The sequence below is a fragment of the Eretmochelys imbricata genome, chromosome 8 (assembly GCF_965152235.1).
Source record: "Eretmochelys imbricata isolate rEreImb1 chromosome 8, rEreImb1.hap1, whole genome shotgun sequence".
In the NCBI taxonomy this organism is placed as follows: Eukaryota; Metazoa; Chordata; order Testudines; family Cheloniidae; genus Eretmochelys; species Eretmochelys imbricata.
The window spans coordinates 100,015,002-100,041,371 of record NC_135579.1 but is presented as its reverse complement, the minus strand read 5'-3'; the positions used below and the strand labels follow the sequence as shown (position 1 = coordinate 100,041,371).

Here is a 26,370-nt window from a genome sequence, read left to right as displayed (position 1 = left end):
TATTTTCTAGAACCTTTGCCAAACAATTAACCGGAACAATTTTTTCCTGGAAAGTATTTGCCTCAAGAACACAGGAATTAGGCATCTATATATTTATTAACAGGCTCCTCCTTGCTTCTTGGGATCCTGCCATGTTCCAAATCTATAAAAAAAAATGGAAATTTTATTGCAAACTGAAGATAAATGGAAAGAGCCTCTACGTTTTCTGCAGACATCTCTATGGCATTTAGCCATATCAGGGGTCCTAAAGGGACTAATAATAAATGCAGATGAGAAAAGCAAAATTGTGGTGTGCTGCCAACATTGTTATTAAGGCCCCCTACAAGATCTGTGCTAATGCACAGCTTTCTGCCGTGACTGATTGAAAAGCTGATTTAAAGAGCTGCACAAAAAAAGCCATTTGCAGGGCACACAAGAACTTTTATTGGTCCTACAAAACTTAAGAACCAGGCTACATGTTCTCAAGTGCCATCTCCCAGCACCTTTTCTATTAACTATTTACATATATATAGACAGAGCACTCTCAATAACATGGGGCATCTGAGTTTTCATTGACATATTAGCAATAAAAACAACAGTTATAACACAGATCTCTCTAAGCACGAGAGAGAACCATACAGCAGGCAAAGAAATGTGAACAAGTTCTCAATATCTGTGGCTATGGTCCTGCACCTTACAACATGCAGGCTGGGTGCTGTGCCAAGCAGAGCCATGGCAGACCATCCATATACATCCTGATCAGATGCAGCAGCAGGGTTTGTAGTACTAAGGGACTAAATGACATATTAATCAACTTCATAGAGTACCTCAACAATGGACAGCGCACGAGCGAGTGCAGAGAAAAAATACAAAGGGAACTGGGACCTGATCCAATTGCCACTTTTTGAAGGAAAGAGGAGACTTTCCATTCACTGTAATGGGAGCTACAGCAGGCCCTTAGAGAGGTTTATACTCACAGAAGTTAGCAAGAGAAAATGTTCCATATGTCGTATCATCCAGCCTTTCTCCTGCCAATGTAGGAGTGTTCCTTACAGCGCATTTTCTAGTGTTATGTTCAGTGTCATTTTAAATTTATGGGGGGAGGGATAGCTCAGTGGTTTGAGCATTGGCCTGCTAAACCCAGGGTTGTGAGTTCAATCCTTAAGGGGGCCATTTAGGGATCTGGGGCAAAAATTGGGGATTGGTCCTGCAAAAATTGGGGATTGGTCCTGCTTTGAGCAAGGGGGTTGGACTAGATGACCTCCTGAGGTCCCTTCCAACCCTGATATTCTATGATTCTATGAAATATCTCAAGTGACGGGGCTTCTAAAACTCCCCCTAAGAGATCAAGCATCTCAGAGAGGTGATGAAGAAAAAGCAGAAAGCCTACAAGGAGTGGAAGATGGAAGGGATCAGCAAGGAAAGCTACCTTATCGAGGTCAGAACATGTAGGGATAAAGTGAGAAAGGCCAAAAGCCATGTAGAGTTGGACCTTGCAAAGGGAATTAAAACCAATAGTAAAAGGTTTCATAGCCATATAAATAAGAAGAAAACAAAGAAAGAAGAAGTGGGACTGCTAAACACTGAGGATGGAGTGGAGGTCAAGGATAATCTAGGCATGGCCCAATATCTAAACAAATACTTTGCCTCAGTCTTTAATGAGGCTAATGAGGATCTTAGGGACAATGATAGGATGACAAATGGGAATGAGGATATGGAGGTAGATTTTACCACATCTGAGGTAGAAGCCAAACTCGAACAGCTTAATGGGACTAAATCGGGGGGCCCAGATAATCTTCCTCCGAGAATATTAAAGGAACTGGCACATGAAATTGCAAGCCCATTAGCAAGAATTTTTAATGAATCTGTAAACTCAGGGGTTGTACCGTATGACTGGAGAATTGATAATATAGTTCCTATTTTTAAGAAAGGAAAAAAATGTGATCCGGGTAACTACAGGCCTGTTAGTTTGACATCTGTAGTATGCAAGGTCTTGGAAAAAATTTTGAAGGAGAAAGTAGTTAAGGACATTGAGGTCAATGGTGATTGTGACAAAATACAACATGATTTTACAAAGGTATATTGTGCCAAACCAACCTGATCTCCTTCTTTGAGAAAGTAAGATTTTTTAGACAAAGGAAATGCAGTGGATCTAATTTACCTCGATTAAGTAAGGCATTTGATCCGGTTCCACCTGGGGAATTATTAGCTAAATTGGAAAAGATAGGGATCAGTATGAAAATTGAAAAGTGGATAAGGAACTGGTTAAAGGGGAGACTACAATGGGTCATACTGAAAGGTGAACTGTCAGGCCAGAAGGAGGTTACTAGTGGAGTTCCTCAGGGATTGGTTTTGGGACCAATTTTTGGGACCAATATTTAATCTTTTTATTAGTGACCTTGGCACAAAAACTGGGAGTGTGCTAATAAAGTTTGCGGATGATACAAAGCTGGGAGGTATTGCCAATTTAGAGAAGGAGAGGGATACCCTACAGGAGGATCTGGATGACCTTGTAAACTGGAGTAATAGTAATAGGATGAAATTTAATAGTGAAAAGTGCAAGGTCATGCATTTAGGGATTAATAACAAGAATTTTTGTTATAAGCTGAGGATGCATCACTTGGAAGTAACAGAGGAGGAGAAGGACCTCAGAGTATTGATTGACCACAGGATGGCTATGAGTCGCCAATGTGATATGGCCGTGAAAAAAGCTAATGCGGTCTTGGGATGCATCAGACGAGGTATTTCTAGTAGAGATAAGGAGGCGTTAGTACCGTTATACAAGGCACTCGTGAGACCTCATCTGGAATACTGTGTGCAGTTCTGGTCTCCCATGTTCCAACTGGAACAGGTCCAGAGAAGGGCTACTAGGATGATCCGAGGAATGGAAAACCTGTCTTATGAAAGGAGACTCAAAGAGCTTGGCTTGTTTAGCCTAACCAAAAGAAGGCTTAGGGGAGATATGATTGCTCTCTATAAATGTATCAGAGGGATAAATACCATGAAGGGAGTGGAATTATTTAAGCTCAGTACCAATGTGGACACAAGAACAAATGGATATAAACTGGCCATCAGGAAGTTTAGACTTGAAATTAGACAAAGGTTTCTAACCATCAGAGGAGTGAAGTTGTGGAACAGCCTTCCAAGGGGAGCAGTGGGGCAAAAGACATATCTGGCTTCAAGACTAAGCTTGATAAGTTTATGGAGGGGAGGGGATGGTATGATGGGATAGCCTAATTTTGGCAATTAATTGCTCTTTGAGTATTAGCAGTAAATATGCCCAATGGCCTGTGATGGGATGTTAGATGGGGTGGGATCTGAGTTACTACAGAGAGTTCTTTCCTGGGTGTCTGGCTGGTGAGTCTTGCCCACATGCTCAGGGTTTAGCTGATCACCATATTTGGGATCAGGAAGGAATTTTCCTCCAGGGCAGATTGGCAGAGGCCCTGGGGTTTTTCGCCTTCCTCTGCAGTGTGGGGCACGGGTCACTTGCTGGAGGATTCTCTGCATCTTGAAGTCTTTAAACCACGATTTGAGGACTTCAATAGCTCAGACATAGGTTAGGGGTTTGTTACAGGAGTGGGTGGGTGAGATTCTGTGGCCTGTGTTGTGCAAGAGGTCAGACTAGACTATCATAATGGTCCCTTCTGACCTTAAAGTCTATGATTCTATGATTCCACAGCTTAATACATCTCACTGTCAGGAAGATTTTCCTGGTGTTCAATTAACATTTTCCCCTACTTTTCATTCAGCTCATTACTCCCAGTTCTAGCCCTGTGTACCACCCAAAATACAGTTAGTTTTTAGCTAAATAAGCCTTCCCTCTCATTGGTGTTTACATCCTTCAAAAGTGCACAACTATTAATATGCGTCCCCAATCTCCAGTCATCTCTCAGCCAGTCTATAAATATATAGATTTTTTAATCTTTCATTGGAGGCCAATCTGTCCCCGCCCCTGATTTTTTGTTGCTCTGTCTTGAACTCCTGCCCATATATCAGATAAGAAATGGTTTAAATGTGTTACTAACGAGCATTAACATTCACTATACTTGTTTGCTTTAAAAGTGCTCACACCCAGGCAAGTCCTTAAAGATTCACTGATGCCTTTTGAAGAATTAATCAGAAGTGTTCTCTTACCATAATTCTGTTTATCTACATTATAAATATGTTCCACGGGTCACTTCGCCAACATGTATTATTAATCACCATTTGTACTATAATCATGCCCTGAGGCAGAGTAATTTACTAGATTAGGCAGACAGGCAGGGATTCCTTAGTCCTAGTCCCCGCTCTGCCACTGATTTGTATAGCCTTGGGCAAGTCACCTAATTTTTTCTATGCTCAATTTCTCCATCAGATCACAATTGTATAACCCCACTGACATGTTGTGAAGATTTCTTCATATTAGATGAAACATGCTATATAACAGTGGTTCTCAAAGCCAGTCTGCCACTTGTTCAGGGAAAGCCCCTGGCAGGCTGGATCGGTTTGTTTACCTGCCGCGTCTGCAGGTTCGGCCGATCGCAGCTCCCACTGACCACGGTTCGCCGCTCCAGGCCAATGGGGGCTGCGGGAAGTGGTGCGGGCCAAGGGACGTGCTGGCCACACTTCCTGCATCCCCCATTGGCCTGGAGCGGTGAACCGCGGGCAATGGGAGCCGCGATCGGCCGAACCTGCGGACGTGGCAGGTAAACAACCGGTCCGGCCCACCAGGGGCTTTCCCTGAACAAGCGGCGGACTGGCTTTGAGAACCATTGCTATATAAGGTAGGTGCCTACTATTAAGCAAGCATGTATGTCAATAAAAACTTGTTTCCTAAAAGTTCACCTACTCCTGCAGGATATTCCACACCAAAGTCATAACGGGGGTATGCAAACCTGCTTACTTCACTGAACCCAAGCTGGCAGACTCAACTCACTAGGGTTCACAATTCCATATGGTCTATCTGGTACATACAAACATGAAAATCTGGAACAAACCTACACAAAACTGTCTAAACCTGCCATCCATCCAGAATGCTCTTACATAGGTGGGCGCTTGACAGCAGCCTACCTGGTGCCCCACGAAAGATTGATGAATAAGGACTGGACCATCCAGAAGTAGGCTACAGATCTAAAAGGAGTAGGGGGGTGGGCTACGTAGGCCCCCAACAGGTCAACACTTACGTACACACTTAAATTAAGCATGAGTAGTCCCACTGAAGTCAGTGGAGTTTCTCATGTGTTTATAATAAAGCAACTGCTTGAACTTTTGTGATGGGAGCCTTGGTCTTCTTAGATTTTCTTAAAAAAATTTAAGAGTTTTGTTTTGGTAACCAAGCCATGCAGGTTTTCACGGTTTGGGGGTTTATTATGTAAATTACATAGCCATGGTCATAATCCTTTGTTTATAACATCAGTTACTCTAATGTCTATAGAGATTATTGTAATGTCACAAACAGAGGATTTTGTCTTCAAGTGAAAAATAAGCAGCAGGAGCTAATAAATGCTCTCTCTGAATTTTATTTATTTTGAAGAAACAGGAAACAGGAAAAAAACAATAAAAACCACACAAAGTGCTATTAACAAAGAGAAAAGAATCTATACACGATGGGGATCATTTCTTGGTTATTTCAAAGCCGTTCCTTAATTGGGAGTCTGTCCAACAGTAACTATTACTAAATAAAAGGAAAAGCATTGAGACAGGAAAAAGTATAGATTAGCAAAAGTAATTATGAATACTGAGAGTCCACCATTTGTCGGGGGAGGTCGTCAATGCTATTCAATGAATGTTTAATTAGAAACAAGCATATCTACTTATAAGAGTAATAGGATATTGACCAGCTAGTAGTTGTTTTTATAAGTTGTTATAGATAAAAAGAAAAAGAAAAAGGGCTTTTTCTTTTCTTTTTTAATATATACAATTTTAAAACTCAAGAAGCAAATACGTACGGGTTAAGACAGTGTTTTGTACTTCCTCTAGGCACAGAACTCACAGCAGGAAAGCAATGGTGGCTCAGATTGGACAGAACTACCTGATTACTAGATGTTTTTTCCATGCTTGTCATTTCAGCTGCGATCTTTATTTGTCATGCCTCTGGCTGTTCAAGACACAACACATGGGCCTCTTTCACCTCCACTTTGGATCCTAAATTATTAATTGTACTTTCTATAGCTACAGTTTCTTGTTCCAAAGAGATATAAGTTTGTAAATCCTGTCTGATATATTTAGTGCCTTCAGATAATGTGTCCAGATCCAGCTTTTGGTTTGGGATCCAATCAGAAAACCTGAAAAAGGCCAATTTCAGCTTCTGGGGTAGCCCCTTCTTCCCTCCCCTGACCACTGTGATTTTTTGGCAGGAGAACCCACAGGGAACCTCTCCCAGACTCTTCTCCTACCACCACATATAAGGACACAGGGCTGCCAGATCTGAGTCATGCTCCCCATCTTCAGTCTAACTGAGGTTTTCCAGTGGGTGGTAAATAAGCCAACCACTACACAGGTCTGAAGCAGTAGAGAATAGCCCAGCCTTTTCCCTGCTGCTCACATCATCCTTTGCTGTGACAACTCCAGGAAGCTACTGCACACTTGCAGTGAGTTGTTATTGTGAGGTTTCTAGCAGTGCTGGTCGAAATGTTAAACTTGACAAAAAATTCCACAAAAAATATTCTTTCTGTATTTTTTAAATGACATTTTTCATGAAAGGTGTGTCTTTCAAAATTTCCTGATCCCCCTTCTCCCCATTTTTGTTTAAAAATCAGAAAAGGACCACCAACAATATCAATAAAAATAATTTATTTAGACAACGTTAATGGAAAATACTTTATGACCAGCTCCAATTTCCACCATTTTGGATCAGTTTCTGGATGCAATTTCTTATCAGGACCACTGAAAATCAAAGCCCTGAATTATAATTTTGATAACATTCAGTTCTTGACACACCTGGGTCCAACCAATGAAACAGACCTAGCCAGGTAATGGTTAGAACACACACCTGAACTCTTAAGAAACACAGCTCCTGTTTTTACATATGAAACAGTATAGCAATAAAAATAATAGAATGAAAAATACTGATAAAATATACAGCAATACTCAAGAGTAAAAATGTGGACAAAAAACAGGGCTGGATGCTGTAGCTCCACCCACAATTCAAACCTCTGCCCATAAACCCTGAGTAGTTGGATATTTCTGCTAGATTGTTCAGATGAGAAAAGTTAGCAACGTAAATGTTGTAAACTGGAGATGATGAATGATCTAAATAGCCTATTATATCTCTAATGTCTATTTTTCTTCCATAATTCATTATAATTGTCATCATTAGGATCCAGAATCAACACTGAGATTAATGGGGCAGTTCATACTACCCATATTTATAAATCCAGTGTGTTTAACGATTCAGAAAGATAACACTTAATGTGTTCTTTTTCAGCAGGTTATCCTTGTAACAGTAAAGACTGGAATTTTTGTCTTTTTGTTTTTAAATGAAAGCTTAAATTCTGCAGAAACCAAAGCATCACCGTATAAACGTTTGTAAGACAAACCAGAGATGTCCCAACCCGTGTAAATATCAACCAAACAAGCCCCAAGACACCTGTGTTAAGCATGTAGCATTACGTATATTTCAGATGGGGAAACTTACCTTTCTAATGTGCAAGTCAGCGCTGAGACTGGGAATAGAACTCTGATCTCCAGCCTCCCAATCAGACACTCTAAAAGCACCTGACCAAACCATATTATCTTACACCCTTCTGTATTTTCCCTAAATTCTCAAGGCCTTTCACTCCAGTCAGATTACCTGAAGAAGGGAAACATTCCTCCATCCCAAACTTCTTCGAAGTACTACTCATTGTGTTCATATACAAATTTCCTATCTACTCAAATTATTGGATAGTGAATCAATAGACTGGACGGCAATTGCTCCCAACAGACTGTTGAAAGAAAGAAAAGAAAGAAAATATTCTTTTCTTGGCAGCAAGGGGGCAGCCAATTCAATCTCTCCGAGCCCTGCTGTAAAAGGTAACAATGCATCCAGTTAATTGGGATACCTCTAGGGGAAGACTGTTATTCAGTGTTCCCACATTTTAAATTGGGAAAATAATTTATCTAAGAATCTTTCCCTCTATAATTTTGTCACTATATTTATTCACTGTGTGTAAAGCTCCTGATTTACTGTATATAAGCCAAGACAATGTGATCAAAATAATAGTGAAAAGTTAAATTAGAATCCAATATGCCTGGGCAAATATACAAACGTATCTTCCACTACTATGCTTTCATCTAATTTCAAGCTTCATGTTTTGTTCTGCTTTCCTTTTACAGTTCATGGAAGTAGGTTAGTCTTCCTGCTACTCAAGAAAAGTGAATTTTTGAAAACCAAGGCTGCTGTTTGTTAAATTCATTTTAGAAATCATTTTGAATGGTTCCAAATGTCACCCTTGCAAAAAGCTACATACTTAATTACCATGAGTACAAGCGTAGTCTGAGAAATCATATGAAAATATCGAGTCTGGGTTATCCCAGATGTAAAAGAGATGAACAACCAATCTTATTTCTCTTAATAGCACCTAATTCCTTTGATTTAAATTATTTTGAAGCAATTAATGGTAATTTTCTATTTCCCAAACCCAAATTATTAATTTTAAAAGTCACTGTATTAGAGCTTTACAGAATCATAGCAACATTTGGTATCTGCTCCTGCTCCCATTGAAATCAATGCAAAACTCCCAATGACATTAGTAGTGCAGGATCAGATATTTAGGCCTTGTCTACATGACCATTTAGTTTTCGGCAAGCTGGCCCATGAATCTACCACACACTACCCTGCAATGGACTAACGTCCATGTGGGCCCCGCCAGCACACATTAACTTTTGCTTAATTCCCTTTGACCTAGTAATCTTTGAAATGGGACTAGATCAAAGAATATTAACAAATTGTTAATGCGTTTCAACAGGGTCCACATGGACAGTTATTCTGGACAGGCTAGTGTGGGGTAGATTCAAACACCAGTTTGCTGCAAAATAATTACACAAGTTGTATAGACAAACCCTTACTGCTTACTACTTATTGATTGATCAGTTAATCTTAACAACTCCCTGCGAGGTTGTTCTGTGTTTGTGCAACACCTAGCACATTGGGGGTTCTGGTTCATGGATGGGGATTCTACGCATGACCTCAATAGAGATGATAAATGAAAATACTGTAACAATATGAGACAGGCAATGTTATCCTCATGTTACAGATGCAGGAACAGACACAGATGCTAAGCGACTTGCCTGTAGCCACCCAGAAAGTCCACAGCAGAGCCAGGATTACAACTCAGGAGCTGCTGGTTCTCTGTTTAATCCAACAGTCAGTGCTGTTGCTCGTAATAAAAAGCTCTCTGAAAATCTAAGGAAACACTGACAGTGATGTTACCTGCTGCCTTGTTAGCAAAAAATATCGGCAGCATGTTTTGTTCCAGCAGTTAAAGATGAATGTTTAGGATGAACACTCGTCTGGCTGCTTAGGAGGAGAAAAATACAATTATTAGTTTGTAAATAAAGATACAACCTCTCATCGGTCAGGCCGTAGAATATCTTCTCTCTCCAGAATGGACCCATAACATGCAACAGCCTTTGGAATTGTATTTCAATAACTATATAAATGTCAAAAGGACAAGACATTTTTAGAGTGCTGTCAATAACAGAATCAGCTCTCTTCGCCCCCCGCCCAGCAAGCTCAACATTGGTATTGTTGCCGTACATTCAGGCTGGCTCAGTGGTTTTTAAATATGCCAATCTCTTATCTCCAATATCATGCTAACAGCAAAATAACTCTTCATATAGCTTGAGAAACAATTCTGGACCAAAGTCAATCCTCTGACATGCACAGAGGGCTCGCACTGAATGCGCCGCTAGCATAACATATGACTATCCAAGGGAAAAACGTGGCCATATTCATTAGGCAATAGCCCAGTTTCTGAAGCCGCTCTATGTGCACCACTTCCTGTATGAACAGGGCCCTTGTCCTTCACGGATCTTTGGCTAGATCACAGGCTCCTGCACAAACTCTTCTGTCTCAGAGATATTTCAAATGGAAAAAGTTTGTGGGGTGGGCTTTATTTGTTTTGTTTTGTGGGGACATGGGGGTGGAGCGAGGGAAAATGGCAGCTGGTCTTCAAGTTTGAAGCTCTACAATACTATTGCTATGATTATTTATAGTGCAGTTGCCCCTAGCCCGCCTGTAACTGGGGCTCAGTCCTTTAAGGCAGGGTCCCTCTGAGGACTACTTCTCCCATAATTCCTTTGTGTTAAACAGCCAGAGCCCAGTAGCAGGCTAGTTGGTGGTGCCTGCTCTCACAGAAGCCAGCACGCTCCACTGCATCATGAAAATCTTTTAGGCGACCAACTGGGAAAAGCTAATCTCCAACTCAGCTAGTATCTCAGGGTGAAGTAAGTTTCATAAAGTATAGCCGACTCATCTAATGTCAAAAAACTAATTTCATTCCCACATCACACGAACAGACCAAGACATGTCAATGATTAATTTTTATTCCTACAACAAGGAAGAAGAGAGTTTCCGACTCAGAACATTACAGATTTACACAACAGCCACAGTCAGTGGACAAGGCAGTACAGACATCTTCATGAAACAACTCTGCCGGCTCCCTTTCCAGTGCATATTTCCCCTGCAGGTATAATCCCTCAACCTGGAAGGAGAAAGATCCTAGACAGAGGATAATGCCATCTAGAAATATCTTTTAGAGGGAAACTATGTTGGATATTCCCCTTCAGTGCATCCTACTGCTCTTTCAGAGCAATCCTCCTGACCGGGGCTGAGTTTCCTCAATTCCTATAGGCTGCAAAAGACTTGAAGATGGACAACATCTCACAAAATCAGACCTCACCAGGCCAAAAGCACAGATCTAATTGTGTTTGTGTGACAAATCTCTACTCAGGCTAGTAGTAAATAGGTATACATCCACCTATCGCTAGTAATAGGCTTTCATGTTTTCAGACCAGCCATATATGTGGGTATCTTAAAATTAGGCTGCATTTACTCAAGAAATAGTGTCATACTTTGAAAATTCAACTTAAAAAAAACAGTTCTAAATTAAACCTTTTCCATTGCTGATTTTATGTTCTTTTTTTACTGGGAGAAAACCATGTGGTCTTCAAATCCTCATTGACTATTAGCATTAATAAATTCATTCTCAGGATACCAGCAGCACCAACGGTTACAGATAGATATTGTGAAAGCATTTTGTTTCCCCAACGAGTGCACATTTTGTGCTTAGTAAAACAGCTCTGGTGTGTCAAGAGTGACTCATGAAGAAATATCAGTCCATCATTTCAAACCAATTTCACAGTTGCAGGAAAGGTGAACAAAGTTTCTATATGTGAATAGGCGAGGAAAATTTATCCTCATTCTGTTCATGAATTCCATTGTGTCAGACAGCTATAGTTGGGGATTTTTTTAAAAGGCCAACACAAATGTAAATGTTTCAATTTATAGAGGTAAAATTAAGTGTCAGACTCCTTTCTGTTCCCACTGAGTTTAAATTGTTCTTTTGGGCACTGAAGAAAGAGACGAATTTTCCTTATGAAATGTGGTTCCAATACAGTCCTGCAGGTTAAGAATTGAGGGTGCTGGCATGACGGGTCAATGCACTAATATAGCAGACCTTTTCATCTGAGAGTCACATGCTTCTCTGAGGCGGAGAGACGTACCTTAATATCTATGTAGTTTGTGCTTCACAGGTTACGGAATAGGTGAGAGTACTCTAAAAGGCAAGTCTCTGCATGCATCCAATGTGTATATGTGTTCAGTTAAAAATAAATGAAATGAGAATGGGAACCATTTTGCATTCTAAAATAAATGGATGGTTATGGTGTGGACAATGCACTTGGGCTGGGATTTCCAATAGAACTTAAGGGAGTTGGATGTCCAAATCCCATTGAATTTCAGTCTGGGAGACCAGACAACAGTCTAGACGCATTTCCACTAGTGATTTACTGTTGAAGGCTCTGTGAAAGAGGGACTGGTTTCAGAGGGGGGCTTGAATGAAATGGAGAAGGCAGTCTGGCACACAAGGAGGTGGAGGGAGTTTTGTGCATATGGGGAATCGCAGAAGACAGCATGAAGCGCAGAATTGGAGCCAGATACAAAAGGTGTGATTAGGAGGGCAGCTTTGCAGGAGCCTACATAGAAATGAGATAAAGTTGTAGGGAATTTTTCTTTTGTAATTCATAAAGAGATGAGAAGGAAGAACCATGAACTTCCATCCTATGCCCTGGCCTATACAACGAACTATACTCAAATAATGGTAACGTTCTGTTTTAAGCCAGACAAAGCCCATTTTTGTTGGTCCTGGCTTTTTCAGTCAGGGTGTTTGGAATTGGGGAGAGTCTCTAATTTTCTGTATCGGGGAATGTTGCATTGTTGCCATTGTGTTAACTGAATTATGCATGAGTTTTTAAATATGGAATTGTTCCCCTGCTTACGATGACAGGCACATTCACATCATATAAAATTGAGATGTGGGGAAATCTAAACAAAGCCAGTAAGTTGTGAACTGAGCCTAAAACATCTGCTGTGGTGCTTAGGAATTGCAGCACATATGGTAAATAGGAGCATCCAATATTTGAAGGCATGCTACCTATGTAGAGACTCCATAAAATGTCAGAATTACCAGTTTTTTGGATGTTTCAGTCTCAGCTCTGAATTTCCTTATTTTAATACATTAAGTTATTTTAGGGATGATCTTCCACTTTTTTTGATTGCTTGTTTATTTTAGGGTATACTGAAAAAGAAGAGAAAGACAGGTGCCACTGACACCCTATGGAGGTCAATAGTACTTAAAACCTGATGAAACAACAAGGAGTCCTTGTGGCACCTTAGAGACTAACACATTTATTGGCATAAGCTTTCGTGGGCTAGAACCCACTTCATCAGAAAATACAGGAACAGGTATAAATACATGAAAAGATGTGAGTTGCCTTACCAAGTGTGAGGTCAGTCTAATGAGACAATTTAATTCACAGCAGGATACCAAGGGAGGAAAAATAACTTTTGAAGTGGTAATGAGAGTGGCCCATTTCAGAAAGTTGACAAGAAGGTGTGAGTAACAGTAGGGGGGAATTAGTCTTGGGGAAATTAGGTTTAGGTTTTGTAATGACCCAACCACTCCCACTCTTTATTCAGGCCTAATCTGATGGTGTCCAGTTTGCAAATTAATTCCAGTTCTGCAGTTTCACATTGGAGTCTGTTTTTGAAGGTTTTTTTTGTTGAAGAATTGCCACTTTTAGGTCTGTTATTGAGTGACCAGGGAGATTGAAGTGTTCTCCTACTGGTTTTTGAATGTTATGATTCCTGATGTCAGATTTGTGTCCATTTATTCTTTTGCGTAGAGCAGTGATCGGCAACCTTTGGCACGCGGCCTGCCAGGGTAGGCCCCCTAGTGGGCCAGGCCGGTTTGTTTACCTGTCGCTTCTGCAGGTTTGGCCGATCGTGGCTCCCACTGGCCGCGGTTTACTGTCCCATGCTAATGTGGGCTGCGGGAAGCGGCAGCCAGCACATCCCTCGGGCCATGTCAAGATGGGTGGATCTTAATAGATTGATGGAGATGCTTCTCTTAAACCTCTTTTGTACAGATACTGGTCTCATGAGGTCAGGTTCTCGTGTGAGTTTAGCCAGTGCTTCCTGGTTTTGGCTGATAAGAAACACCATATTTTCATAATTGCTCATAAACATGCACCCTAGCAGATGATGTAGATGTTACACATAAAAGACAAAATTCTGGGAAGCATACTTAAGACATGGAGAAGCACAGACACTCACAAGTAAATTTGATCAGAGTTGTGAACAGTACTGGTGTCAGAAACCGTGATGGGGATGGTCAGGAATAGTGATTGGAGCTGTTGCAGTTGGGCCTGTCAGTCAGAGCCATGGCAGGAGCCCAGAGCAGAACTGGAAAGATGCCGGAGTAAGAGCAAGGTTGGAGCAGTACTAGGAACAGGGATGGAGCAAGAGCAAGGGGGGGGCAGGCTAAGGCTGGTGGAGTCTGTTATCATTCTCAGGCAGGGGAGAGTTACAAGCCATGAAGTGACATTGAGCAGACTGACCTTCTTTTTTCTCCTGTGATGCTTATATACCTGCCTTTAGTCAGCAGACTGGCTCCTGGCTTGTGGATTGGCTTGATCAGGAATGATTCATCAATGCATGTGGCTTAATCAGGCTCTAATTCAGGGATGACTCATCACCTTACATTACATTCCCTTCCTCCCCCTCCCCCAGACCTCCAGCCACTTCCACAGCATCTTTGGACTCAGCTTGTTGGGATGTGACAGATGGGATTCTTGAAGGAGGTCGGGTATATGTATGTTGCAGGCTGGTTCCCACAAATGGTCAGTTGGCCCATACCCTTCTCGGTCCACGACATAGATCAATTGTCCTCAGAGGAGCTTAGGGTCCTAGATTTGTCTCAGCAGGTATTCTTCCTGCCCCTAAACCATGATAGGGGGTGGAGGAGGTTGTGTGCACCCAGGAAAAGAGTTGTCCACATATTTCTTTAACAAGGAAATATGGAATACTGGCAGGTTTCAGAGTAACAGCCGTGTTAGTCTGTATTCGCAAAAAGAAAAGGAGTACTTGTGGCACCTTAGAGACTAACCAATTTATTTGAGCATGAGCTTTCGTGAGCTACAGCTCACTTCATCAGATGCATACCGTGGAAACTGCAGCAGACTTTATATATACACAGAGAATATGAAACAATACCTCCTCCCACCCCACTGTCCTGCTGGTAATAGCTTATCTAAAGTGAGCATCAGGTTAGGCCATTTCCAGCACAAATCCAGGTTTTCTCACCCTCCACCCCCCCACACAAATTCACTCTCCTGCTGGTGATAGCCCATCCAAAGTGACAACTCTTTACACAATGTGCATGATAATGAAGTTAGGCCATTTCCTGCACAAATCCAGGTTCTCTCACTCCCTCACCCCCCTCCAAAAACCACCCCCATACACACACAGACTCACTCTCCTGCTGGTAATAGCTCATCCAAACTGACCACTCTCCAAGTTTAAAACCAAGTTAAACCAGAACATCTGGAGGGGGGAGGTAGGAAAAAACAAGAGGAAATAGGCTACCTTGCATAATGACTTAGCCACTCCCAGTCTCTATTTAAGCCTAAATTAATAGTATCCAATTTGCAAATGAATTCCAATTCAGCAGTTTCTCGCTGGAGTCTGGATTTGAAGTTTCTTTGTTTTAAGATAGCGACCTTCATGTCTGTGATTGCGTGACCAGAGAGATTGAAGTGTTCTCCGACTGGTTTATGAATGTTATAATTCTTGACATCTGATTTGTGTCCATTTATTCTTTTACGTAGAGACTGTCCAGTTTGACACTATCAGAGGCTCATTCACCTGCACATCCACCAATGTGATTTATGCCATCATGTGCCAGCAATGCCCCTCTGCCATGTACATTGGTCAAACTGGACAGTCTCTACGTAAAAGAATAAATGGACACAAATCAGATGTCAAGAATTATAACATTCATAAACCAGTCGGAGAACACTTCAATCTCTCTGGTCACGCAATCACAGACATGAAGGTCGCTATCTTAAAACAAAGAAACTTCAAATCCAGACTCCAGCGAGAAACTGCTGAATTGGAATTCATTTGCAAATTGGATACTATTAATTTAGGCTTAAATAGAGACTGGGAGTGGCTAAGTCATTATGCAAGGTAGCCTATTTCCTCTTGTTTTTTCCTACCCCCCCCCCCAGATGTTCTGGTTTAACTTGGTTTTAAACTTGGAGAGTGGTCAGTTTGGATGAGCTATTACCAGCAGGAGAGTGAGTCTGTGTGTGTATGGGGGTGGTTTTTGGAGGGGGGTGAGGGAGTGAGAGAACCTGGATTTGTGCAGGAAATGGCCTAACTTCATTATCATGCACATTGTGTAAAGAGTTGTCACTTTGGATGGGTTATCACCAGCAGGAGAGTGAATTTGTGTGGGGGGGTGGAGGGTGAGAAAACCTGGATTTGTGCTGGAAATGGCCTAACCTGATGCTCACTTTAGATAAGCTATTACCAGCAGGACAGTGGGGTGGGAGGAGGTATTGTTTCATATTCTCTGTGTATATATAAAGTCTGCTGCAGTTTCCACGGTATGCATCTGATGAAGTGAGCTGTAGCTCACGAAAGCTCATGCTCAAATAAATTGGTTAGTCTCTAAGGTGCCACAAGGACTCCTTTTCTTTATGGAATACTGGATGTTTCTTCATGGTATGGGGCAGCTGGAGCTTGAAGACCATTGAGTTATTCTGTTGAATGATCCAGAATGGGCCAAAGTAATGGTGGTTTAAGTTTTCTTGAGGGTTGAGAAGTATCCAAGTGTTGAGTTGTAAGCCATACTCTGCCTCCAACTGCTATGGGAGAATGGTCCTCTCGATGAAGGTCATCATATCATTTGTAGTCCTCCTTGGCTGAGTTTAAGTGTGATTTTAGTTCCTCTTGAATGTTGCGGAGGTGTTGAACCAAATCATAGTCACAGGGACACAGGACATCAGCCCTACGAAGCCATGATTGGCATAGAAGGGACTTCGGTGGGTTGATCTGTGATCTAAGTTATTATAAGTAAATTGAGTGATAGGTGAAAGTCAGAATCAGTCACCTTAGTGGTAGTTGATGAAGCAGTGGAGATATGGTTTTAGAATTTGGTTTGCCATGCTGATTCTTCATCTACCTGGGGGTGGTATCTCGAGGACATGCATAGAATGACTTCCAGGAGCTTGAACAATTCTCTTTCAAAAGTGGGAGACAAGTTGTGGACCATGATCAGATGTAATGTCAGCTGGTAACCTATGGAGCTTGAAGATGTAATCAAAAAATAATTGCATTGTCGCTTCTGCAGTGGGGATCTTCTGACAAGTGCACCATTTTGGTGAGGAAGTCAATGATGACCAGTATAGCAATGCAGCCCTGAGAAATGGGGAGATCAACTGATGAAATCCATAGAGTTAGAGGTCCAGGATGGGAGTGAGGTTGGAAGTGGGATCACGGCACTTAGAGTTTGGCATTGGAGGTCTTTGTCCGGCCACATGCCTCACAGGAAGGAATGTAAAATTTGATGGATGAGAATAGTTTAGGCCACCAAAAATGGTAAGAGATAGCTTTCCAGTATCTGAAGTGGCCTGCCAGTGGGGAATCATGGCATAGCTGGAGTATGGCTACATGGGGTGCTCCAGTGAGGACATAAACGTGATCCTTGAACCAGAGTACCTCAGTTTTGACCAAGAACTTTGGGTCAGACTTGGCTAACATCCATGTCCCCATAAGTGGATTGTTGGGCAGTGAGGACTTAACAAAGGCCAAAAGCTTGGTGTTGGCCAACACATTTATAAAATAGCAAGGCTTCAAAATAGTGGCAGATTCAGGAACTTTATTCCCTGCATCTAGGTACTCCCCTTGCAGGATACTCATCAGGTTTGCAGATTAGGGTTCTGGGCTGGTAGGTGAGAGTGAAGTTGAATCTAGAAAAGAAGAGGGACCAATATATCTGACATTGGTTGAGGGATGTAGCAGTTTGTAGATGTTCCAGGTTTTTATGATCTGTGAACACCTAGACTGGAAAGCATGTACCTTCTAACTGGTGGCACCACTCTTGAAATACAGCCTTGATGGCCACTATCTCCTTATCATAGATTTTGTCATTTTGTTCTTTGGGTGTTAATTTCCTAGAATAGAAGGCACAAGGGTGGAGGTCATTTAAGGCCCCATGTTGCTGAGAACACTGCCCCGATTGCATAATCGGAGGCATCTTTTTTGATGAAAAGGGTTTCACTGGAGCTAGATTGACTAGGATGGGGGCAGCAGTAAACACTTTCTTCAGCTGATCGAAGCACAGTTGGAAAACTTGCAAACCCTAGGAAGTACTGGATATCACAGATGTGCTTAGGTGCTGCCCAAGTCAAAATCACAGAGACTTTTTTGGGATCCATACTTATTCCACTGGGAGATATGGTAAAACCCAAGAAGTCTACAGTGGTATCAGCTGATTCACATTTCTCAGGTTTCCCATATGCACCATTTGCTCTAAAACATTCAAGAATTATCTGGACATGCTGTTATGTAAGGTTTGGTTCTCTGAAAAAATAAGGTCATGTAGGTAGATTACAACAAACTGGATCAGAACATCCCTGAAGATATCCTTGGTGCTGGAACATGGTGGGGGCATTACAGAGACCATAAGGCATGACAAGGTACTCAAAGTATCCACAATGAGTACAAAAGGCTGTTTTCCATTCATCACCGTCTTGGATGCAGCCCAGGTTATAGGTGCCGTGTAGGTTAAGTTTAGTGAAAACTTAAGCTGAGCCAACCCTCTCCAGTAGTTCATTGATCAATGGCAAAGAATATTTACTTTTGATGGTGATATTGTTCAGCGCTCAATAGTCTACAGAAATGCACAGGGTACCATCTTTTTTTTTAGACAAACAGGGCTGGGGCTCCAGCAGGGGACGCAGAAGGATGGATATAATTCTTTGCAAGATTTTCATCCCCTTAGAGTCCTGAGTTCAGGTTGTGACAGAGCGTAAATTCACCCGAAGGGTATTTTGGCACCTAGCTGGAGATCTACTTGGTAGTCGTAAGGTCCATGTCGGGGCAGAACATCAGAGTTTCTTTTATCGAATATGTCTGCAAAGTCCTTGTACTTCATGGGACTAGTGAGTAATTCCTGATCTAGAGCCTGAGTAAGCCACATGTGTTGATGAGCCATTCCTGTGCTAGGTTCCAGCCAATCCACAAGACAGGAGCTGGTTTGGTGACTTTCAGGGCAGGCAGATAAGCCTCTCAGGAGAAACAGAAGCTAAGTCTGCTCAATATCACTTCATGGTTTGGAACTCTCCCCTGCCTGAAAGTGGTAATGGACTCCACACGCCTCAGCTTGCTCCAGTCCTGTTCCTAGTACTGCTCCAGCTCTGCTCTTACTCTGGCCTTGTTCCAGCCCTGCTCTGGACTTTTGATTCCAGCTCTGACCCCTGGCTCCAACCACTAGGCCCGACTGCCCCAGCTCAGACCACTAGGCATGACCATTTTCATCACTGTTTCTGACAGTTGATTCTCACAGATGAAGAAGAAAACCCCGACAGCTTGGAATGAAGGCATTTCTCTGGCATTCTTACATTAGAAAGGACAGCAGAGGCTTTCACCCAAATGCAAATAATAAATGTTAAGAATAATAATAATGGAAGTATCACAGCATTTGACATCTGAAGAGGTTTCCTCATGGAAGTTGCAGAACACTTGTTGACCTCTTCAGATGTCAAGTGCTGTGCCACTTCCATTATTATTGTTATCATTTATTATTTGCATGTAGGTGAAACCCTCTGCTGCCCTTTTAATGTAAGAATGCCAGGGAAATGCCTTCATTCCAAACTTTCAGGGTTTTCTCATGATCATCTAGTCTGACCTCCTCCTGCATATTTCAGGCCACAGAATCTCACTGGCCCACTGCTGTAGTAGGCCCATAACCTCTGGCTGAGTTACTGAAATCTTGATTTAAAGACTTCAAGTTATAGAGAATCAACCAATTACTCCAGTTCAAACCAGCAAATGACCCATGCCCCATGCTGCAGGGGGAAAGCAAAAAAAATGCAGGGTCTCTGCCAGTCTGACCTGGGAGAACATTCCTTCCTGACCTCCAATCTGGTGATCAATTAGATGCTGAACATGTGGGTGAGACCCACCAGCCAGACACCTGGGAAAGAATTCTCTGTATTAACTCAGAGCCCCTCTAGTGTCCCATCTCCGGCCATTGGAGATATTTGCTAATAGCAGTCATGGATGGGCCATTGTAGGATTCTCGTCCTACCATCCCTTCCATAAACTTATCAAGCTCAATCTTAAAATATTCACTAGCTGACCTGTTAATGTATAATACCTGCTGGCTCCTCCAGCACTATGAGTGCAATCCAGCTCCACTGAAGTCAATGGGGGTTGGATATGGTCCTAGGAGAGCATGATTCTTAACATATTTGTCCAAGCCCCTCCAGAGGACAGTCTGACAGTATAGTGGGAGACACTATACAAGTTATTAGTAATGAGGTAGGCATTAACGTACAATCTTACTCTCCACAAACCTGGAAAGTCACTCCCCACTTTCCAAATGTCGTTCTCTCCATCCCCATCAGCATCCTAGTTCCTCTAGGAAGCTTCCAGGATGGTTGGTGAAAGGGGCCTGCATATCAGAAATCCACAGCATTTTGGTACTCTCTGCAGAAGCAGAAGATAGCACAGGGCCCAAAATAAAGTATGTGTAAAAGGCACTAGGGTGCAAAGTATGTGATATGAACAAGTTTATTATACATCCAAAAAGGAGAGCATTGTCCGATTTAGCAGGATCATTATTTCTGGCACTGAGTTTTAATGAAACCATATCATGTACTTTGATAACATCAGCCGAGTTAATAACTCGGAGAATGAAACGCTTATTTTATTTCCTTGTGATCTGAGGTCAGTGTGTCCCCTAAGAGGGCAACATATTGCAGTATTCCTGGCTCACACTGTTTAAAATATAAACTTTCGTTTTGGAACTGAAAGGCCATTAATGTTATGTCATAAATATTGTAATGGCAGTGCACCCTTTGTTAAGCTCACATATTTCTTTTGCGGAGAATCATTAGTTAGGAACAATATGGATGAGAATATATATAACTCTGTTAGGGCGCCCTCTTTTGGCAGCCTAAAGACTTTAAAGCTTCTAATAAAGCTGATCACACAGGGGTCTAAATAAATACCAATTTCAAAGAAATATAAGGGAGATTTGTTGTTGCAATTGTTTTAAACATATATACATAGATTGTGCATTTGGACTCATACTGGGAAGGCCCATCTGCACGCAAATCTCCTTCTGGCTGTATACGACAGCTACCCTTTTGGTTGATACAGCATGGACTGAATCACAGACCTCAAAGCAGGAGTTGTTACAGTTTGAGCTAAGCAGCCCCACTTCTGTCTGCATATCAGCACAGAGGGAGACCTGTGACACACACATTAGTGGGTTACGTATGCAGAATGGATGCAAGAGAAACATACTCCAGTACTCCAAAACTTATTTTTAATAAGTCTTGGAACAATGGGGAAGTTCTAGAACACTGGAAGAAAGCTAATGTGCCAATTTTAAAAAAGGGCAAATGGGACAACATGGGTAATCATAGGCCTGTTAGCCTGACATCAATCCTGAGAAAGATGATGGAGTGGCTGACACAAGACTCAATTAATAAACAATTAAAGAAGGGTAATGTAATTAGTGGAAAACAGATCCTGTCAAACTAGCTAGATAACTTTTTTTGATGGGTTTGGTTGATAAAGGTTATAGTGTTGACATAATATACTTAGACTTCTGTATGGTATTGACTGGGTACCACATGACGTTTTGATTAAAAAATTAGAATGAGATAAAATTAACATAAAATGGATTAAAAGCTGGCTAACTGATAGATTTCAAAATGTAATGATAAACAGGGAATCGCCCTTAAACAGTATGTTTCTAGTGGTTTCCCCTACAAGGATTGGACCTACATTATTTAACATTTTTATCAATGACCTGGAAAAATAAAATCATCATTGATAAAGTTTGCAGATGACACAAAAATTGGAGGAGTGGTAAATAATGAAAAGGACCGGTCTCTGATTCAGAGTGACTTGGATCACATGGTAAACTGGGTTCAAACAAGCAATGTTTTATAATATGGGTAACTGTAAATGTATACGACTAGGATAAAAGATTGTTGTCCACACTTACAGTATGGGGAACCCTCTCCTGGGAAGCAGTGACTCTGGAACAGATTTGGGGGTCATGGATAATCAGCTGAACATAAGCTCCCAGTGTCACACTATGGCCTAAAGAGGTAATTTGATCCTGGGATACATAAACAAGGAAATCTCGAGTATGAGTAGAGAGGTTATTTTACATCAGTATCTGGAACTGGTGTGACCACTGCTGGAATTCTGTGTCCAGTTCTGGTGCCCACAATTCAAGAAGGATGTTGACAAAGTGGAGAAGGTTCAGAGAAGAGCCATGACAATGATGAAAGGATCAGAAAAAATGCCTTATTGTGATAGACTCAAAGAACTCAATCTGTTTATCTTACCAAAGAGAAGGTTAAGAGGTGAGTTGATTACAGCCTATAGGTGTCTACATGGGGAACAAATATTTAATAATGGGCTCTGAAATCTACCAGAGAAAGGTATAACATGATCCAGTGGCTGGAAGTTGAAGCTAGACAAATTCAGACTAGGGATAAGGTGTACATTTCTAACAGTAAGGGTAATTAACCATTGGAACAATTTACCAAGGGTCATGTGGATTCTCCATCGCTGGCAATTTTAAAATCAAGATTAGATATTTTTTCTAAAGAACATGCACTAGGAATTATTTTGCGGAAGTTCTGTGCCGTGAGGTATACAGGAAGTCAGATTAAATTATCACAGTGATCCCTTCTAACCTTGCAATCTATGAATCTTTGGTACTGTTCTCCCTATCTCTGAACTCTGTGGAGGTCTCAGAGCAAGGTGATCCCCATGGAGAAGAGTGGGCTGAGAGTCAGATGCAGCGTATCCCCCATATGTGCTTTGGAGAATCTGATGAAAAAAAGTATACAGAATCCCCAGACAACCCCCTTTACATGCAGGTTTCAGAGTAACAGCCGTGTTAGTCTGTATTCACAAAAAGAAAAGGAGTACTTGTGGCACCTTAGAGACTAACCAATTTATTTGAGCATAAGCTTTTGTGAGCTACAGCTCACTTCATCGGATGCATACTGTGGAAAATACAGAAGATGTAAACACCCGTTTTTTCATGGCTTGTATGTATAAGAACATCTTCTGTATTTTCCACAGTATGCATCCGATGAAGTGAGCCGTAGTTCACGAAAGCTTATGCTCAAATAAATTGGTTAGTCTCTACAGTGCCACAAGCACTCCTTTTCTTTTTACATGGAGGTAGATTTTCAAACAGCTAAGCACCAATGTGCTGAGCTCCATTGGAAGTCTGGTCACTTGGGGTACATATACACAGCAAAAAATAATCCCATGGCAGCGAGTCTCAGAGCCTGGGTCAACTGACTTGAGCTTTTACTGTGGAGCTAAAAATAGCAGCATAGACGTTTGGGCTCAGGCTGGAGCCTGGACTCTGAAATCCAGATATGTGGAGGGTCTCAGAGCCCAGGTTCCAGCCTGAGCCCCAAAATTTACACTGCTATTCTTACCTGACAGCGCGAGCCCCAATCAGTTGACCCAGGCTTTGAGACTTGTTGCCGCGTTTTTTGTTTTGCTGGGTGCCTAAGTGGGAGAGTTCTTTAGAAAATGTCACCCTTAATCTCTCTGTGACTCAGTCCATGACCTGTCAAATGGGGAATCTGTCATAATACTTCCTTGCTCCCCCACGTTTTCTGCCTCTTCTGAATAGGCTTGTTCCACATGGTGCAACAAGTTGCAGGATCATGACCTCAGATTCTAAGTTCTTTGCAGTAGGGACTGTCTCTTACCACGTATATATATAGCACCTCTCGGCACTACTGCAATGTAAATAGTGAGGTGGAGAGAGTTTCTGTTTATCTGAACATATGGCCAACCAATATATTCTGAACTGACCATTCACTCCAGACAAACCACACACTGGATGATGGAGAAAGGCAGAGCAATTATTTTTGTTTTTAAAAATGATTGTAAAAACAGTATCTGCAAAACTCATTTGGACTGCAGTATAAACCCAAGTAATACCATCCACGGTAAAGGCTGAAATCCTTCATTGTCATACCATGCCACCAGCCTTTCCCTCACACCCAATTGCAGCAGTTATGGAAGACGATTCACTTTCATTTTGAATTTCCTGCCTTTTGTCACGGTGTTAATATTGAAATGCCAAGCTTTGTATCTATATAAAACATACAGTTCGAGCCTTCAGCAGACATGCAGATTAGCCTTATCCAGGAGCAATGCCTCATCTCTATTTATCCCGGGACAATTAGTCATGTAAATTAGAAGTCATTACTAAGGGCTACAAAACCCTTTAGCAAAGCTCATTGATTGGCTAAACATGTCTAAAGTGCTTTGAGTTTTGGAGAGGGGGGAGATATCATCACATTAGGAAGTAAATTCTGGTATAGAAAATGAGGTTGCATTAATCTGTATTCATTCCCAAAGAGTTATACTACTGTATGCTGCCACACTGATATATAACAGAGGACATTTAAAATGCCAAGCCATAAAAAGTGTGTTTTCTTCATTACATTTTCTTTGAATACTTTGATCTTCAATTTTGCACTAAAAAGTTTGATTTACATTACTTTCCAGTAAGAAACTGCCAGATTCAATTGTAGAATGAAGAATTCTCATCTAATTGCAATTTGTAAGCAGAGGATTTAGTGTATTGTTGCCTGAAAAATGGAACTGTCTACATTATTTTCCCTGAAACTACCATCTTCCATAAATAAAAGCAGCATATAATAGTTAGGCATAATTAAAGAAAAATGACACTTACTGTTACATGAATAAAGGAAACATGTTAATGACAAGGAGAGAAAAAAGGTATTTTGCTGTAGTGTTGCTGGAACACAAAAAGGGCATGTTTTAGTTCTTTAACAAGTTTTTGTTCGTTGAACTGAAAAAATTCTTCAAGTTTTAAAAGTGGCAAACTTCATCCAATTACCTCTTTATCAGGCAGCAAAATTGATGTATAAATTCAGAAACCCTCACGGGACCCTTTTATAAGGATGGTACACAGTTAACTTTCCGATCTTTTAATGTCTCCGTACACTATGCAAGCAATGGTCAAGCAAGCTTCTACTCCTCCTTCAAGTCCCTCCTCATTTCTCCCTTCTCTCTACCTGCTTTCTGAGTCTCATCTGTACTCCCTCTCTTGTGCTTGTCTATTTCATTTCACAATATTAAACAAAAACTAAAGATTAAATAAAACCACAATTATGAACACACAAAAACTTCAGGATGATAACAAAACTACACATTTTATTATCTCAGCCCTTTATATCATCATATCTTTATAGAATATTTCTCCCTTTCCCCTTGTTTTTTTGTTTCTTCCCTTGGCAACCACACACTCAGTAATGGCATGATGATAAACTAGTTATAAGCTCTGTGGGGTGGGGATTGTGTTGTGTTACTTATCTGTCAATAACAATGCTCAATTAATAAATATGCAGTGATAGCTATGGGAGATGTACTCTTCCTCTTTGCCATATCACGGTAAGAGCAGTACAATTTGTAAAGTGCTGGCAGGAATACGGGCTCAGCTCAAATCTCATAAGAATGTGTGTTGGAAATGGTGTGCTGGCTGGAATTAGTACTAGTATTAAAATAGCATAAAAAATCGTATTACTGTCTACCCTTGTGAAGATTTGGGTTTGTACAACAAGGGCCAGCTGAGAAAGAGCTCAACAAGGTCAATACTAAAAGCTCTTGCCTTAAAATTGTTCCACTTTATATTCAGGGCATGTCAAAATATGAGCAGACTTATGCCCTGATTCTGTACTATTTTGCTGGCTGTGTTGTCATTAAGGCCTGTGCAAAGTAAATGCTAAGTGAGTGTAAACAGCTCCTGATTTGGTAGTCTTATACTCTCTTTTGAAAAGGTGTAAATAACAACACAAGGGGCAAGGGAGTGGAGAACGAGACCCTCTGACATCAAAGAGTAACATGGCACATAAAGAGAGAAGTTAATCCAGTATGTTATAGACCTTTATTGAAGGCCTTGTAAGTATATATTATGGTGATGAGCAGTGATATATGTCTAGACAGACTAGTCTTAACATGGACTCTATGTTAAAACTTAATTTGTCAAAGAATCAGCCAGTGTCCATTCTGACAGGACCAGGCTGCCTCTCATGCGGCCACCATTAAATGCTACTAGTCCGACATCTTCTGTGGTGGAGCCAAACACCCTCGTCAGTAAGAAGAAATGGGCTAAATGGTCTAGAAAAAATAGTCTTAGCAACATTAGGCTCCTGCCTAGAGATGGCCACACCAAGCTAACATGTTTTCAAAGATGTTAACTCCTTTCTACACAGTGTTTAGGAACATTTAAGTGATAATGTTTTAAAACAAGCCTACTTTCCTAGTTTAGACATAGCCTCTCCCATAGACTCCTAGCCCCTGAAAAGCAACCTATTCCATGCAGCCCACGATCGTACTATTTCTTGCCACATCTAACTTACTGGGTGAAACTCCAATGGAAGATAAAGTTTATGGTTTATGTTTAATGTGCTATACAGACGCCACCAAGGTAAGTTCGCACTGCAAAGAGTTACTGCTGTTCAAGATATACAACATCCTAGATTTTCCTGAACAAAGTTAACAGTCTTCATTTCTTCAGCCTTCATTGTAGTGGCAGCTACAACGCAATA

The 26,370-nt window shown here is 41.3% G+C and overlaps 1 protein-coding gene across 1 annotated transcript in view; it reads right to left on the bottom strand.

Annotated features, from left to right (window-relative positions):
* AGBL4 (AGBL carboxypeptidase 4) overlaps positions 1 to 26,370 on the bottom strand; it is a 1,373,421-nt gene that overhangs the window by 608,919 nt on the left and 738,132 nt on the right. The window lies entirely within an intron of this gene.